The following is a 16,335-nucleotide window of genomic DNA, read 5'->3' as shown; positions in this document are numbered from 1 at the left end:
GTGAAACCATGGATTGTTCTAGTTTTGTATTCCAGTAATGCCGAGGAAATCTCAGAAATCAGTAAAGTGTCCAAGAAGGCACCTTTGTGATGTTTGTTGCAGTCATAATGCCCTGGCAGCTGGCAGCTGTAATATTGCTCCTCTTGGATGCATAATTGTTTTCTGCCTGTTAAGTACTGTGGCCTAAGATTATGTAAGCCTAATCTTAACATTTTTCTCATTGTTTTTGTGTTCCTTTAAAAAGGCAAACCAGAGGGGGCAAGGATTTAGCTCAGTGGTGCCACTGCCTGCCCCTCAAGCACAAGGTCCTGAGTTTGATCCCCAGTGCCACAAAAAAAAAAGGCAAGCCAGAAATTTGCAGTCTAACATACTACTGGTGAGAGTATAAACTGATGATGTATTTGGAGATCAATTTGACTTTATTAAAACTGTGCGCATGTGTGTATTTTTTCAGTGCTGGGGATCAAATCCAGGGCCTGGTACTTGCTAGGCCAGTGCTCTACCACTAAGTTACTATACCCAGCCCTAATTTCTGTTAAAAACTTAAATTTGCACATCTCCGCACCTGCCATTTCGCTTCTAGGAATTTCCTCTACGGAAATACAAGTGCACAAAAACATATATTAGGATCTTCACTGCAGTGCTATTGATAATGAATAATACCGTCCTCAACTCGAAAGCTGAGACAACAGGCTATTATACAGTTGTTTAAAACTGAACTAAATATACACGGGAAGCATGACGGAATAGACACCTGGTCACCGAGTGGTCATTTCTCTAGGAGAGGTACAGCAGGGGCTCTTATTTTCTCAATTGTGTATTTTACTAATAGTTAAATTTTAGCATAAGAATAGATTTGCTAGCAGGAACACACACATGCACATACACGTATGTTTTAAATATATGATAAATACATTTTCAAAGACTCAAAGGCAAGTGTCAGGCAAGCTGGAGTGACGGGTTGAGTTAAAAGAGGAATAGCATCTAACATTCTGGTTTCCAATCTATTGATGTTTTTATCATGACAGCACTTATATTCATTTTTGTTTGTCTTATTCCAGGGGGTTGAACCCAGGGCCTTGCATATGTTCCATACCACTGAGCCACGCCCTAGCCCCCAACACATACTCTTGAGCAAGCCACATGTGGTATTGATGTGTGTGTCTCTGAAAGGGGAAAGACCATTCTATTCTTTTTAAATTTAGCACTGTGACTCCAGGATTTCTTTTTCTTTTGCGTCTGTATCTATCCCCCTCCGCGTGCGTGCATGTGTGTGTGTGTATACCTGCATGCACACCCACGTGCACTGGGATTGAGCCCAGGGCTTGGAGTGTGTCAGGTACAAGCTTGCTACTGAGCTCCACCACCAGCTCTGTCAGAGCCCCTTCCTTAATAAGACTCCGTCTCCCTCCTTCCCTCGTCCGCCTTGCATTTGAGCAGTCCATGATGAATGGGCTTCTGAAACGAGTGGCTGCCTGTAGTACTGTGATGAAAAGGATTCTGAAGATGAATCTAGGGCATAGTGTCATCTATTGCACCATGGTTTCAGGGGGAATATCCGTAGTTTCACAACTTTCCCTCAGGTTGAAGATATCAGAATATGAAGACATTTTTGAAACCTGGCAAAACAAAAAGCAGAACCTGAGCACATTAAGTCACTGTGTTCTAGGAATAGCAGTTTACATCACTACTCTGTTTAGTATCTCCGAGTGACTTTAAACAGTATGGGAAGAAAAGGACCAAGGACTGTACCAGTGACCAATGAGTCTGGGCTCTTTTTGTATTTAAGATTTTTTCTTAGTATATAGCCATGGAGTTTCAAAGAGGACCACAAGTTTACAAAAATAGAAGAATACAACTCAAGTATAATTCAAGCATTGCTCTCTTCTTTTTCTTGTGAATGTGTGAAAAGGGAAGGGTGGATAGTTAACTTGATGGTTTATTTCCAAACATCTATCTTTTGGAGCAACTCTATTTGACTCCAAATTAATCCCCCCCCCACCCCGCTTCTTACTTTCCTCCTTTCCACCTTTCTCTCCCTCCCTTCCTTTTTCTCAGAGTCTTACTATACTGCCCAGACTGGTCTTGAATCCCTGGGCACAAGTCATCCACCTGCCTCATCTTCCCAAGTTGATGGGATTACAGGCATCCATCACAAATGTCTGGCTTCAGATTTCTTAATAGGATACAAGTCCAAGGACTGGGCTGGGGGTTTAGCTCAGTGGCTCCACCGCCTGCCTCGCAAGCACAAGGTCCCAAGTTCGATCCCCAGTACCAAAAAAACAAACAAGTCCAAGGACTATCTTGGAGAATACAGCTTGGATCAAAAAAAGAAAAGACTTGCCCATAAGATTTCTAAACTTTCAGTTGAACTGTACCAAGATATGAACAGAGAGCTGGAAATGATCAAGGGACCCCCGCAGTGCAGGGGCCACACAAAGTCATACCCTTTGAAATTCACTTCACAGTACTAAATTCTGCAAAATTCCAAATATACTAGGAATTGACTTGTGGGTGTTCATCTAAAATTTTGCTTAAAATTCAGTGTAAGTCCAGGAGAAGCATAAGAAATTTTAACTATTATGCACTTGCATACACATACACACACACACACACACAAACACACACCTCTATACTATTTTTACTAAAATTGAAATTACAAGATATTTCTCATTTGACTTGAGTAAAATTATCCTCACCACTATTTTTACATGCCTCCAAAACTATATCTTCTTTAGAAGCTAATTTCATTTACCTCCAGATGAATTGGCATACAAAATACAAAGTTCTCAGACTTGAGATGTCATAAATCATACTAGCTACTACTTCCAAGGAATACATAATCTCAAACCATAAGGTTGATGCACTCAAATGTCTGCATTTCATTTCCTTTACTCAAAACTCCAGTCTCCGAATTTCACTGTGAAATAATTTCTAAAACAAATGAAGTCAATGTAAGCTTCCCTTATTATCCTGAGACTATTGATGTTTGATATGTTTGGGGCCAAGAGGAACAGGAATGATACTGTCTTTATTTAAGGTTTTCATCAGATAACTATCTAGTTCTCTTTTTTTATTGATGTTTTTCCTTTTAAAACTGACATATAATTTACATACCATACAATCCACCTCTTTTCAAGTATACAATTTAATGAATTTTAGAAGATTCAAAGTTGTACAACCAATACCACTAATTCTTAAAGATTTGTATCAGCGCTAAAAGAAATTTCATACCCATTAGCAGCCAATTCTCTTCCCCCATACCTCTTGCCACCACCGGTCAGCTTTCTGTCTCTGCAGAATTGCCTGTCCTGTGCATTTCATGTAAACAGACTCCTATGAAATGTGGCCTTTGGAGGCTGGGTTCGTAGACTAAGCACAGTATTTTCAAGGTTCATCCATGTTGTAGCACAAGCCAGTGCTTCATTTCTTTTTAAGGCTAGGTCATATTTCACTGTATGGATAAACGATTTTATTTATCCATTCATCCACTGAGGGATTTGTTTTTACCTCTTGGCTGTTTTTAAAGTGCTGTAATGAATATTCCTATACAAGTGTTTGTTGGAGTACCTGTTTTCTATTTTGGGGAGTATATACCTACAAGTGAAATTGCTAGGATATACGGTAATTCTATTTTAGTTTTTCTAAAAACCACTAAAATATCTTCTACAGGGCTGCACATTTTCTTTTTTAAAAATTAATTTTATTGGTACATTTTAGGTGTACAATATAATGACATTCATCATTGGAAATTTGCACCTTTACATAGTCTCTCCTGGTTCTTTTTTTTTTTTTTGGTACCGGGGATCGAACTCGGGTCCTTGCGCTTGCGCCGCCGCAGGCAGTGAAACCACTGAACTAAATCCCTCGCCCTCTTGGTTCTTATTTTTCCCCCTTTCCCCTGCCCTCCCTTCAACCCCTCCATCCTTATCTATTTACAAAGACTTTGTTCCTATTTTTCCATTTTCTTATATTAATCCCATTCCCTTCTTTCCTTTCCCCTACCCTTCCCACTTCCTTCCCCTTTGCCCCTTTTCTTCCTATTTCACATGACCTATTATACATTTAGTCCTTATTTACACTTTCAGTTTCTCACACCAGAAAAACTATTCGGTATTTACACATGTGTGTCCTATTTATTTCACTTAAGAGTATGGCCTCAATGAGGGCTGCACATTTTCTATCCATACCAGGAGTGTATGAACGTTTGAAGTTCTCTGTGTTCTCTCCAACACTTCTTATTATCTGTCTCTTTTATTACAAAAGTCTGATTATGTGTCAAGTAGTATCTCACTGTGATTTTGATTTTGATTTTATTCTGGCTAATGATGTTGAGTATCTTTCAAGTGTTTATAGGCCATTTGTGTATGTTCTTTGGACAAATGCATCCAAATTCTTTACCAACTTTTTACTTGTGTTATTATCTTTTTATTCATTTCTTTTTGTGAATTTTTCAATATATTTTAAAATGAAAGATAACTACTGTCAGATTTTTTTTTTTGAGACAAGGGTCTCACTATGTAGCCCAGGCTGGTCTCAAACTAACAGCAATCCTCCTGCCTCTGATTCCCAAGTGCTGGGATTATAGGCATGTGCCACCATGCCCAGCTTGTCAGATTTGTAGTAAGGAAAAATATCCAAATTTTCTTTTCTTTAATCATAAAAGAGTACCTGCTAGACTTCAACCTTTTTTTAACATGGAGTTAATATTTTTTTGTGGGCTTAAAAAGATTTGGTTAGCACTGTGTTGCTTCTAATATGTAAATTATTAATATCTACAATACAGGATTATAAGAATAAAATTAATGTTTAGTTCATGGCTGTATACCCCTAGGGTTTAACACCACCCCTGCCATAGGGTAGGCACTCAATAAATACCTGCTGAATGAATCCATAGAGCTATTTGTCTCCTGAATACTATGAGATGTATGCAGCCAATGGAGCATGAGTGCTGGAGCTCCACCTGTCTTCACTGGAAAGGAGACTTGGAATATAGAGAAAGGCGACAAGTCTCCCGTAAGCTAATATATTGCTTACTGTGTGGAGCTGAGTCCCCATCAGTGTACTTTCTGGATCTGTACTCCCAGAGTTGGTGATTCAGACCTCAGTGGGGAGGTGTGTCTTGTCAAGGGGGTTTGTGGAGAAATACGGAAGAACTGTCGTGGTAGGCAACTCAGGACACTGCAGTGTTTAAAGACAGGAATGCTGCTGAGCTTTTTGGAAAATGATTGCAGGACAAGTGTTGTCATAATTGATATTCAATTGTAGCTCATGATCGATGTTTTAATTAATAATAGAAATTTCAGGGAAACTTTGTCTCATTACCCTTCCTATAAAATCTAGTTTTATCTTTCAAAATATTGCATAAATTGGGAATATTTATTTCTCATCGTCTGACATGTGTTTCAGTGTATAACACAACAACATGCCTGACAAAGTTTTGCTTGCGCATCTTTATAAGCAGGACTTGACTCTGGACCTGAGAAAAGAAGCTGCATATTGCAAATTGGAAATTGCATTTTCTGTGATATAAAAATAGCTTGTTGGGGCATGACAGTTTATAATACCTGGAAAGAAGAACTGACTTACAGTTTAAATTGATGCAATAGAAAAAGCTGAATGCATGGTATACAAACCATTCACTTTTCATTCTTAAAATATAAAAAAGAAATATTTTAGTTTTAAAAAGGACAGATAATCAACAAACTTCATGTTATAATTTTTAAAGGAAGGCATGATTTTTCAAAAAGACATATTTCACCTTACTGAACACTCAAAATTATAACGTTGGAAACTTACCTTTTAAAAAGGTAGTATACACAGGGAAAGCATAGTGAATATACAAATTCTAAACCTAAATGCAGGGTGAATTTCTTTTCTTGGGGTTCGTCAGGCAGAATCAAAATACCAAAGTACTCTGGCAAACTTAATGAGCTCCTGAGGTTGCTGATTTGTAATATGTCCTCTAGCAATGATTGCAGGCCTAACATCTGTTAATTCTCTACTACCTTAAGACAGTTCTTATCTTACTGGTTCTGAAAAACACAAACACAAATATTTGGTATTTCTTAGCAGTTGCCACCTGTGGTATGATCACCTGAAGGTGTACTTCAACCAGTTGTGTGTCTTCACAGACATTTTTGTCCGTCTTAAAGGACATTCAAGGGAAAGAAATGGCTAGTTATATATCAGAGATCTTGTTAGCTGAGATTTAAGGAAGACATAGATGAAAGCTAATGGGAATAGGATGTACACTGAACAGGAAGAGATGGTAAGTGTAATAATATGAAACACCTTTAGAAATGATAAAATCAAAGATATAAAAACAGGTAAATGACTGTTTTAACTTGTGGTCAAATCCTTGGAAATTGGAGCTACAAAAGATAATTATGTGGCTCTGCACGAGCTCTATTAGTCAGAGCTGGCAGAGGGTTTTTGTCTAATCAGCTGCAGCAGCAGAGAAGTGGCAGATGATAGCCATGGAAACACCATCCCCAGGACAACTGTGTGTTCTGAGGGGCAGCTGGATGGCCAAGTACGCAGGTGGAAGCAGGCTGGAGTTTTAACATGACAGGTCACATTTATGACTGTCTCTGCAGCCTGTTCTAAATTGAATTTTGCTTCTTTAGTATTTTTTTTTCATTTGGGAAGTTTTAAAAAATCAACAAAAGAATACTTGGCACTGATATGTTTTGGATGCTATGTAGAATGAATAAAATGACTCCTCAGAATTTAGGTATTTAAACTAACTTATCTGCTTTATTCCTCTGACTCTTATTTTTAAAAGCCTGTTCTAGACTTTATTTCATGAAGTATATTTTACTCTGAATCTGTTTGTAAATGAATGCACGTACTACTCAAATAGAAATAACAAGGACATGGTTTACCTCTTTGCAAATAATATTTCCTCCCATTTACCCAAGATTCTTTAAAGTTTTTCCAAAAACATGTTCTTCAAATTCACAGTATCCAACAAAGATGATTATGCTTATTATACAGAAATGGAAATTGTTGAAACAATTCGCCCAAATGATCTAACAAATTCATGATTGAACTATAATTTAACCTAAATTGCAAGGGTCTTATCTTAATAATTTTTGCTGCTGCTTGTTCAAATAAAAGGATATTGATTTTAAGACAATTACAACTGAGATGAAGTTCATATTCTAATAATTTTCTGAGCAATACTGTTTCATTTCTAACTTCGAATTAAGAGCGTGTGTAAATGTGTTGAAATTGTATATTTTGATAGTATGGTCTCTATATATTCATAAATCTTTAAAATGATAGGATGGGGGCTCAGAATGGAGCAAAAATAAGAAATTTAAGATATATCCTTATATACGATCCTTCTTATACTTCTGTTTTTTTTAAATAGGGTGAAGAAATCATAGAATCTCAAAGAAGTGAAACACATAATGATATTAAGACTAACTTCAAAAATTAAAAAAAATTTGTTTCTCTCAGGTAAACCAAAACAGTGGGGCTTATTTAATTCAACGGATGAATTTTTAAATACTGAATTTCAAAATCATCATCTCCATCAGTTAGTTCCTTTGGTTAAGCTGGAGGTACTATTCATAGGCATAGATTATTTATAGTAACTGAATATACATTATGCATTTTTCTGAGATAAAGAGGAAATATATTATGCCAGATAATCTTTTCAGAATTTTATGAAAATTATGAAGATTATCATCTTGTGGTTTCATTTGTATAGAGCAGGCAAAAACAGTTTTTAAAAAAATTATTAATTGATATTAAAGTACCTTCTCAAAGAAAACTGAAAATAAGTGCATAAATAAACCTATTCAAAGAAAGAATATATTTAAAAACTCTAGTAGAACAACTAAATTTATACTGACTTTGATATCAGTAGCAAATATATATTTAGATTTCAATAATCTACATAATTATATTATTATAAATAATTAATAATAGCAAGACAAGCATCTTAGTTGACTCAGAACATTAAAATATACCTTAAAGCTGTATAGTTGTTTATCAAAATGTTTTCATATTTATATTATTGTCAATTTTTGAGTAATGAAATAATTTATATTTTACATATATTGACATAATTAAAACCATTTTAACTGAAGAAAAACCAACTAAATATTCACAGATATCTTCTATCAGTTTGTTTTAATCTAAGTTGATTTCCAAATGTCCATTGTTTTCTAATCTCCTATTCCATTTTCCCCATTTTCATGTTTTAGTGTCTGGAATACTTTTTAAGAAAATCTTTGTCCTTATGATTAAGATTATTTTGTTGTTTTTCTTTTCCTTCTCCCTTTAAATAGGTCACCTAACATGTGCCTAGGTGACTATGGCATGTCCTTCTTTGTGAAGGCCAGTTCTAACTATGAGACTCCAAAAATCTTTTCTCAAGTTTTTATACTCTTTCTTGATATGGTACCTTCTTGCCAAACCTGGTAATTCATGTTGGCTTTAATCAACTTTTTTTAAGGTGTGGCATTACATATGACCTCTAATTTCTATCTTTAAAATTTTGTGGATAACAACAGTTTTTACTTTGTTTCAGTCTTTCTGAAACTTGTACAGATCTGTCCAACTGCTCTGTGAAACCCTTCATACTCAGTTTTACAAGAATAAACTTCCTCTAAACATTTCTTTAAGATTTCATTCTTAATTCTTTGAGTTTTATTTTCCATTCTTGTTATCTTTTTCACAACTTTCACTTCAGAGATTACCCTTCTTTGAAATATGCATATCTGTTTTTCACTTTAACATTTTAACATGGACAAGTGATCTATAAAGTCTGTTTTTCACTTGTTTGGGGGTAATAATAACTAATTTTTCATTTCTTTTTTGGTGCTGGAGGTTCAACCCATGTATGCTAAGCACATATGCTACATCTAAGCTAGGCCCCCAGGCCTGGCTACTAATTATTAAAATATGGCCATATCTAGCAAGAGTAAAATGAAAAAAATTTTGCTAATTAATTAAGCTTGTACTTTCTTCTTTCAGGAATAGACATGAAGACCATATTCTAAGTTTATATGGAGACCATGTTCTAAGTTTATTCCAGAGGATGGGAAAGAGATCATCAGCTAGTAGCAATCTACCCTGCAGAAAGAAGCTACTCATGATAAACACTAGGACTTGTGACAGACACACTATCCAGTGACTCCAGGGAGCCACACATCTTTGCATAATCCCCTTTTGAGTACACATAGGAATCTGGGACTTGCTCCTAACCAATAAAATGTGGATGTCTGTCTTTGGCTAAGGGAAGAGATCCCCCTGTGTCCATTGTTTCAGGCTAGTGACAGAAACTCCTACTGATTTTGAGAAAGTCAAGTAGCCATGTTGTGGAAGGGTATGTGAGAGGGCCATGACAATCACCTATGTGTGGCCTCTCCCTGCCAGCTGTAAGAAGCTGGGGTCTTCAGCTGTGCAGCTAAAGAAAAGTGAATTTTCCAAAAACCCTTATCAGTTTGGAAATGGAATTTTCCCTAGTTGACTCTTCAGATGAGAACACAGCCTGGCTGCCACCAACATTGCAGCCTGGGAAGACCCTGATTGTAGGACACAGAAAAAGCTGTACCCAGATTCCTGACCATAGAAACTGGCAGATACTGAGTTTCATTGTTCCAAGTCACTAAATTTGTGATAATTCATTACAACAATAAGATAACTAATACAAGAATTGTCCCCTTTTCCTCCAATGACAGCTTCCAAAGTATTGATGTTTTCTCTCCTGTTGTCTTTATGTTTTAATTTTTTAATCTTTGAGTTTTTAAATACACTTTAGATTCTTGTGCCTCTTATTATTGTGAACTTCTTTATTTGAAATACATTCAAGAAATAGAATTTATTTAAAAGAAACAGAATTTTTTTTAAATGTATGGCGCCTTTAAATTTTGTACTTGGGCCAGGTTCAAGAGTTTTCCCCAAGTACATAGACTCTTAATGCACTTTTATACTTTCAAAGAAGTATAAATTACATAACTATATTTTAAAAGCAAGAATTACAAATTTAATAAATAGCTTTATCTCTGTTCATACCCTCATACTGTTTTGCTGCAAGACATACCATACAATTCAGGCCATTTTCCATATTTTCCATACTTTCAGAACATGACACAAAGCAGAGATAATAAAGATTTAATGAGGAAGATTCCATGTTCCTAGAGCAGAGAAGGTAAGCCAGTCCCAGCACCCGGGAGGAGGCTCCCCCACCACCATTCCATGCTCCTAGGGCAGAGAAGGTGCGCTGCAGATGCCAGAAGCACCCCCCGGCCCTGTGGAAATGAGAAGACACATAAACAAGCCTCAAAAGCAGACTTCCAGATCACCTACAGCAACCTCAAAGGGAAACAAGATGGAACAATCTGATACTCAACCACCTGGACTCCCTGAACTGGCAACAAAAGAGGATCTGGGAAAAATGAAATCAGAAATAATTTCTCAGATAACAGCAAAGATTGTGCTCATAGTGCAAGACATGATTAATAAATCTAGAGAGGACATATAAAAAAATAGAGGATCTGAGGAGCATGATGGAATCTCAACATAGCAAATAAATGCAATCCATAAAACAGATACAAACAGATTCCCAGGAGGTTAAAAACTCCATTGAAAGTCTACGCAGCAGAATGAACCAATGTGAGGACAAAATTTCAGATATAGAAGATAAGATTCCAATTAGTGACCAGGAAAAGAAAAATTGCTTTAAAATTGTAAGGGAACACGAGAAATCAATCCAGCAGCTGCTAGACGATTCAAAGAAGAATAACATAAGACTGATTGGAGTCAACAATGAAACAGGAGAGAGTGCAGATGACATAAAAAAACTCTTCACAGAAGTGATGGCAGAAAACTTCCCAAGGAGGGGAAAAGAACTTGACATACAGATAAGTGAGGCATATAGGACTCCAGCTAGCCTTGATCAAAAAAAATCTACATATAGGCATATAATAGTTAGGATTCCAGAAACCCAACAGAAGAACAAAATTCTACAAGCAGTGAGAGAAAAGAAACAAATCACATACAAAGGAAAGCCCATCAGAATCACAGCATACTTCTCAATGCAAACCCTCAAGGCAAGAAAACCTTGGAGTGATGTATTTCAAGCCCTAAAGGAAAACAGCCTCCAACCCAGATTGATGTACCCTGCAAAACTATCTTTCAAAATGGATGGAGAAATAAGATACGTTCATGATAAAAAGCACCTTAGGAACTTCATGAATACCAAACCAGCACTCCAAAATATTTTAGACAATATCCTAGGAAAAGACAATGAGGATCACAACCCCAGGAAACCCAGCAGAATGAATCCATTGGGTGTGACAAATTAAACGCAAAGGGGGAGAATTCAACAAAAATAAAAAGTCATGACAAGGCTTTTAAAACTTTTAACTTCCTCTCCCTAATGAGTGTATAATTCAATCTTGTTATTGTACTGATTAGTATTTTTCTGATTCTGGAGTTGCACACCTTTCCTTGTGCTGTACTGGCTATTTATCATCTTCTTATGTCTACTTTTTAATTGGGTTGTCTATTAATGAGCTGTAAGAATTCTTTGTATATTCTGGTCATAGGTTATATGCATTGTAAATATGGTCTGTTTGAGGACTACTTTTCATTTTAATGATGTCATTTAAAGTTCTAAATTTTGATGGAATCTCATTTATCAATTTTTTTCTTTTATACATCATGTTTTTTGTATCCTAGGTAGTTCTTGCCTACCCTAAATTTATAAACATTTTCCCTTATAATTTCTTCTTAAAGTTGTATACTTTTAGGCTTTCATATTTAGGTTCATAGATCTCTTCAAGTTATTTTTATGTATGGAAATAAAGGGTTGAGGTTAATTTTTCACATACAGATACCAGGTGTTCTAGTGCCGTTTGCTGAAAACACTATCTTTTCCTCTGCTCTTGAATTGAGTTTATATTCTATAAAATGTTAATGTTAAATAATCTTTCAAAACTCAGTGGACCATATATGTGTGGTTCTATTTCTAGATTCTCTATTTTATTCCAATAATCTCTATGTCTTTCCTTATACCAACACTGCCTTAATTACTGTAGTTTTAGAAGAAGTCTTAAAATTAGGTACTAAACGTCTTCCAACACTGTTTTTTTTCTCTTTTTTTTTTTACTTTTCTAGGTCCTTTGTACTCCTACATAACTTTTAAATTTCAATATCCAATTCTTCACTTATAGCAAGTATACTCAGACCTGAATTTTTATATATACCTTGTGTTTTCTAATCCTGCTAAATTCAAGTACAAGTTCTAGGGGCTCCTAGAGATTTCTAGTATTTTCTCTGTAGATGATCATTTCATCTACATATAAAGATTTTGCTTCTACCTTGCCAATCCTATCCTAATTGTGTCATTTTATTGCCAGACTATTTTGGTTTAGACCTATGTTTCAAAGTCTAATGGACAGATGAAGAGTAGGCATATATGCCCTTGTTCCCCACTTTAGGGAGAAAGCATTGTATCTTCTCCATTCATATAAGGTGTTCTTGCTGGAAGTATGGAGTACATGTCTTTAATCTGTTGAGAAGGTTCTGTTCTACATCTAGTCTCCTGATAGCTTTTACCATGAACAGCTGTGGAATTTAGTCCAACACTTTTTTTCCAACTAGTGACAGGATCATATGGCTTTTTCCTTTCCTCTGTTAAAATGATGACTTTTGGGGGTGGATCTTCCAATGCTGAACCAACACTGCCATCCCTATAACAAAACCACTTTCGACATCCTGCCAGATCTGACTTCTAATAGTTTGTTTTGTTAAACAAATTTCTACGTTCATACTTTTTTCTTCTATTATCTTTATCCAGTTTTAGGATTAGCACAATGTTGATTTCCTAAAATGAGGGGAGAAGTGTTCCTTCTTATTTCTGCTTTAAATGTTTGATATAATTTGTCAGTTAAAATGTATAAGAGCCTGTTGTTGTCATATAGGTAGGTTTTCAAGCTAGGAATATACTTTCTTTAATAGGTGCTATTCAAATTTTATATTTCTTCCAGAGTTAGTTTCATTAATTTTTCTTCCAAGGTATTTCTTAGAAGTAGTCAAATTTATTTCAAAACAGATTTTTGAAATATCCTTTCTGTATCCTTTTAAATTCTGTAAAATCTGTGGTAATGTCTCCTTGGTCTTGTTATTTTTATTTTAAAAATGTATAATTGACATTGTGTAATAGGAAGTAAAAGTCTAAAGGAGCAGTGGAAGTGGGAGGGCTAGGGGAAAGGAAAGAAGGGAAAAGAAAAAATATGAGAAAAGGAAAAAAATGGAAACAAAGTCTTTGCAGATAGGGAAGGGTGGAGCGGGTGACGGAAGGGCAGGGGAAGGGGAAAAAAAATAAGAACCAAGACACTCATGTAATGGTACAAGATCCCAATGATGTATGTAAATGTATTTTACACCTAAAATGTACCAATAAACTTAATGGGGGAAAAAAAGATTTAATGAGGAAGCAACAATGAAATCAGTTATGTCTGATTTATAGTAAAGGCTATATCTATTCTACTTTCTTTTGAGATACCAAAAATACTATATTTTATTTATTTATATATTGCTATAACTATTCCTTCTTTGAAACAGGTATAACTGCATAACAGTATGGACTTATAAATAACTATTTGTTAATAGCATAGAAATATCTTGGAAATGCTAAGCTGGGAGTGGTTGTGCATGCCTGTATTCCCAGCACTTGAGAGGCTGAGGCAGGAGGATTGCTGAGAGTTTGAGGCCAGCCTGGGTTACTACATAGTGAGTTCAAGGTCAGCCTGAACTACATAGTGAGACCCTGTCTCAAAAAAAAAAAAAAAAAGGCTTGAAAATACTACCTTCTATGCTATCATTATAATGAGTTATCATCAGTCTGCATGAAACTAGAGACTTAAGAAGATGATAACTTGTCTTATTTTTGTGCTTCTTTATTTAACTTTTTTCTTTGCCCTTCTGCCAAATGTAAGTCTTATTTATTTTTGTGTTGTTTTTACTGGAACAATGGTATCAGTTACTTCAAATTATTGGTTTTATAAACTCTTAGAACATCTGTGTTGAGCCTAATGGCCTGTCTGCATCTCCAAGTTGTAAAAATGGATAATCCCATCAGTACTATGACTCCTGTTGTTGAAGATTTGTGCATTCTGTCTTTGTATGTTTAGTTGTTTAGTCATACTCAGAAATCAGATTGTCGGCTACTCTATTCTTGAAGTTCTCTTCTGTGGGAATTATCCCCTTGTGAGTTTCCATAGAAATTCTTTGTAGCACACCATGTCCTTGTATCTTCCAGAGACTTTGGTTCTCCCTCTGTCACTGCTGTCCCTGCTTGTCTTCTGATGGCTGCCATGGTCTGTACTGAGGAACTATGTGATTAACTATGATTAAACAATCAATGTCATTTTACCTGCTTTATTTTTAAAAATGGGACTTTGTAAATGAATTACCAAAACATATATGGGTTATAGACCTGCTGTGAATTAGCTATATTGTTGACCCTGTTGCACTGCATCTTCTTAAGTTGTGGGAATAGGCGTAAAGATGGATTTTTAGAGACAGTATTAATTGTAAGAGTAGCTGGCAGTATTATAAACTTCTTTTATGTCTTTATATGCCACAGTCACAGATGATATTGGAACTTAATCCAGTGCCATTTCTATCTTGTTCAACTGAGAAAATGGTTCTTGTGAGAATTCTTTTTCCTGCTCACACCTGCCACAAGGTATTAGCAGATTAGAGCAAATCTTGGGAGGTGCTTTGTGTCATCTAAGTGAACAATGGCACATTTCTTTGCCTTTCTACCCTCAAGGACATTTGAAGATTAACTTTGGAAGTGAGTATTTTATGAATATAAAAATCATCATGTATTTGTGGGAAAGTGGGCATATACTTGACCAAAACAAGAGTCTTACAACCATGTAACTACAAATAGGAAAGCAAGCCTACTAAGAAACTAGTTCTCTTCATTCTGTTTTTCAGTATGCCCTGTGTTTTATCCACCCTACACATCTCCTGCCCATGCAGACCCTGTCTTAGACATGCCCAGGATCCCGCTGGCACTATAAACAACCAGTCAACAGTCTGATTCTACAACTGACACAGGAGGAAATTCAAAAGGAACTGTGCTGAGAGATGTGTTCTTCTGCCCAACTTTTTATCCCATATAGGACTGAAATATGCAGATATCTTTATGCTATTCCTAAACTGATCAATAGCAACATAATGGTGGTTACATCATTTTAATTATTGGGATTCCTGGAATTTCTCTTGTTCCCACTGCAGGGCCGAGCTCTGTAGAAGTCAAGCCGACTGTTAATTTTCTTTTCTATAAAGTCAAAAAAATAGTGGTTGGCTTGTTCTTTTTTTTTTTTTTTTTTTTTTGGCTTGTTCTTAAAAGGATGTTTTATACATGTTTAAGAAATACTCATTTAAAAAATGAACCTATGTCAGATCGTTGAATACAAATATTTTATTATCCTTGACACCCATAATATCAAATGAAAGGAAATACTTTTTACTTCTTGAAGAAAAAAAACAGTGTATTTAAAAATGCAATATACCATGACAACTAGTAGGATACACTCAAGAAAGTGACCTATGAGAATTCATATTAGAGTAAAAAATAACTGAGTGATTTGATTGTGTGCCCACAGGTTGGGTGGATGACATGGGTGCTGATGTTCAGGGCACCTTGCTAATTCAGTATTCTTCCAGAAAAGAAACCACACTGAGGCTGGGCCATTGAAAGAGAAATTATTTTTAACAGTCATGTCAGGTCTCATTTTATAGTTTGTTTGTTTTTTTAATCTCAAGATTAAAATCAATGAGGATTGAGCAAAAAAATCTCCATATGACTAAACATCAAACATGTACAGGAACAAGGGTCCTCAGTGAGCAAAAGACTCTCCTCCTGTCTTCTTGCCATAGAGACTTTTCCTGAAGATGGAGGAGGAAAGATGGCCATGCTTCAACTGGCTGCAGGGAAGCAGCTCTTCCACTGGGCAGGAACAATGTTTGCAGTGAGCCCGCCTTGGATTGGCATCCCCTGTGGTGACTGCCAGTCGTGTACAGGCTTTGTCTATTCTTTGTGTACTGTTTGACTCAGCTTGAGCCAAAAGAATCAGCGGCTAAAGCTGCAGCCTACCTTTCTGCAGAGAGCATAATATTTGATGTTTCTGGACGTTTTTGCAACATGCAACCCCTGCCCTGAGCTCCTGCTGCCTTACAAGCAGTTCTCACATGAAAGAACAAGACTCTAAAACGGTACCTTCCACACACTATACTTCCATGGAGAAGGTAAGCAGACAGTGTTTTCTAACAGCTGGGTGTCCATCTGGTGTCTGA

The 16,335-nt window shown here is 36.1% G+C and overlaps 1 long non-coding RNA gene across 1 annotated transcript in view; it reads left to right on the top strand.

Moving 5' to 3' along the window:
* Positions 1 to 11,667, top strand: part of LOC110346999 (uncharacterized) — a 36,962-nt gene extending 25,295 nt beyond the window's left edge. The window contains exons 2-3 of the long non-coding RNA XR_002391309.2: positions 7,379 to 7,467; positions 8,992 to 11,667. This is a non-coding gene — a long non-coding RNA (uncharacterized LOC110346999). The remainder of the gene's footprint in view (positions 1 to 7,378; positions 7,468 to 8,991) is intronic.
* The last annotated feature ends 4,668 nt before the right edge of the window (positions 11,668 to 16,335 follow it).

This window comes from Heterocephalus glaber, unplaced genomic scaffold, assembly GCF_053883595.1.
Source record: "Heterocephalus glaber isolate CG9 unplaced genomic scaffold, H.glaber_assembly_v1.0 deba00001118, whole genome shotgun sequence".
NCBI lineage: Eukaryota > Metazoa > Chordata > Mammalia > Rodentia > Bathyergidae > Heterocephalus > Heterocephalus glaber.
This window is presented reverse-complemented; position numbering and strand designations above follow the sequence as displayed.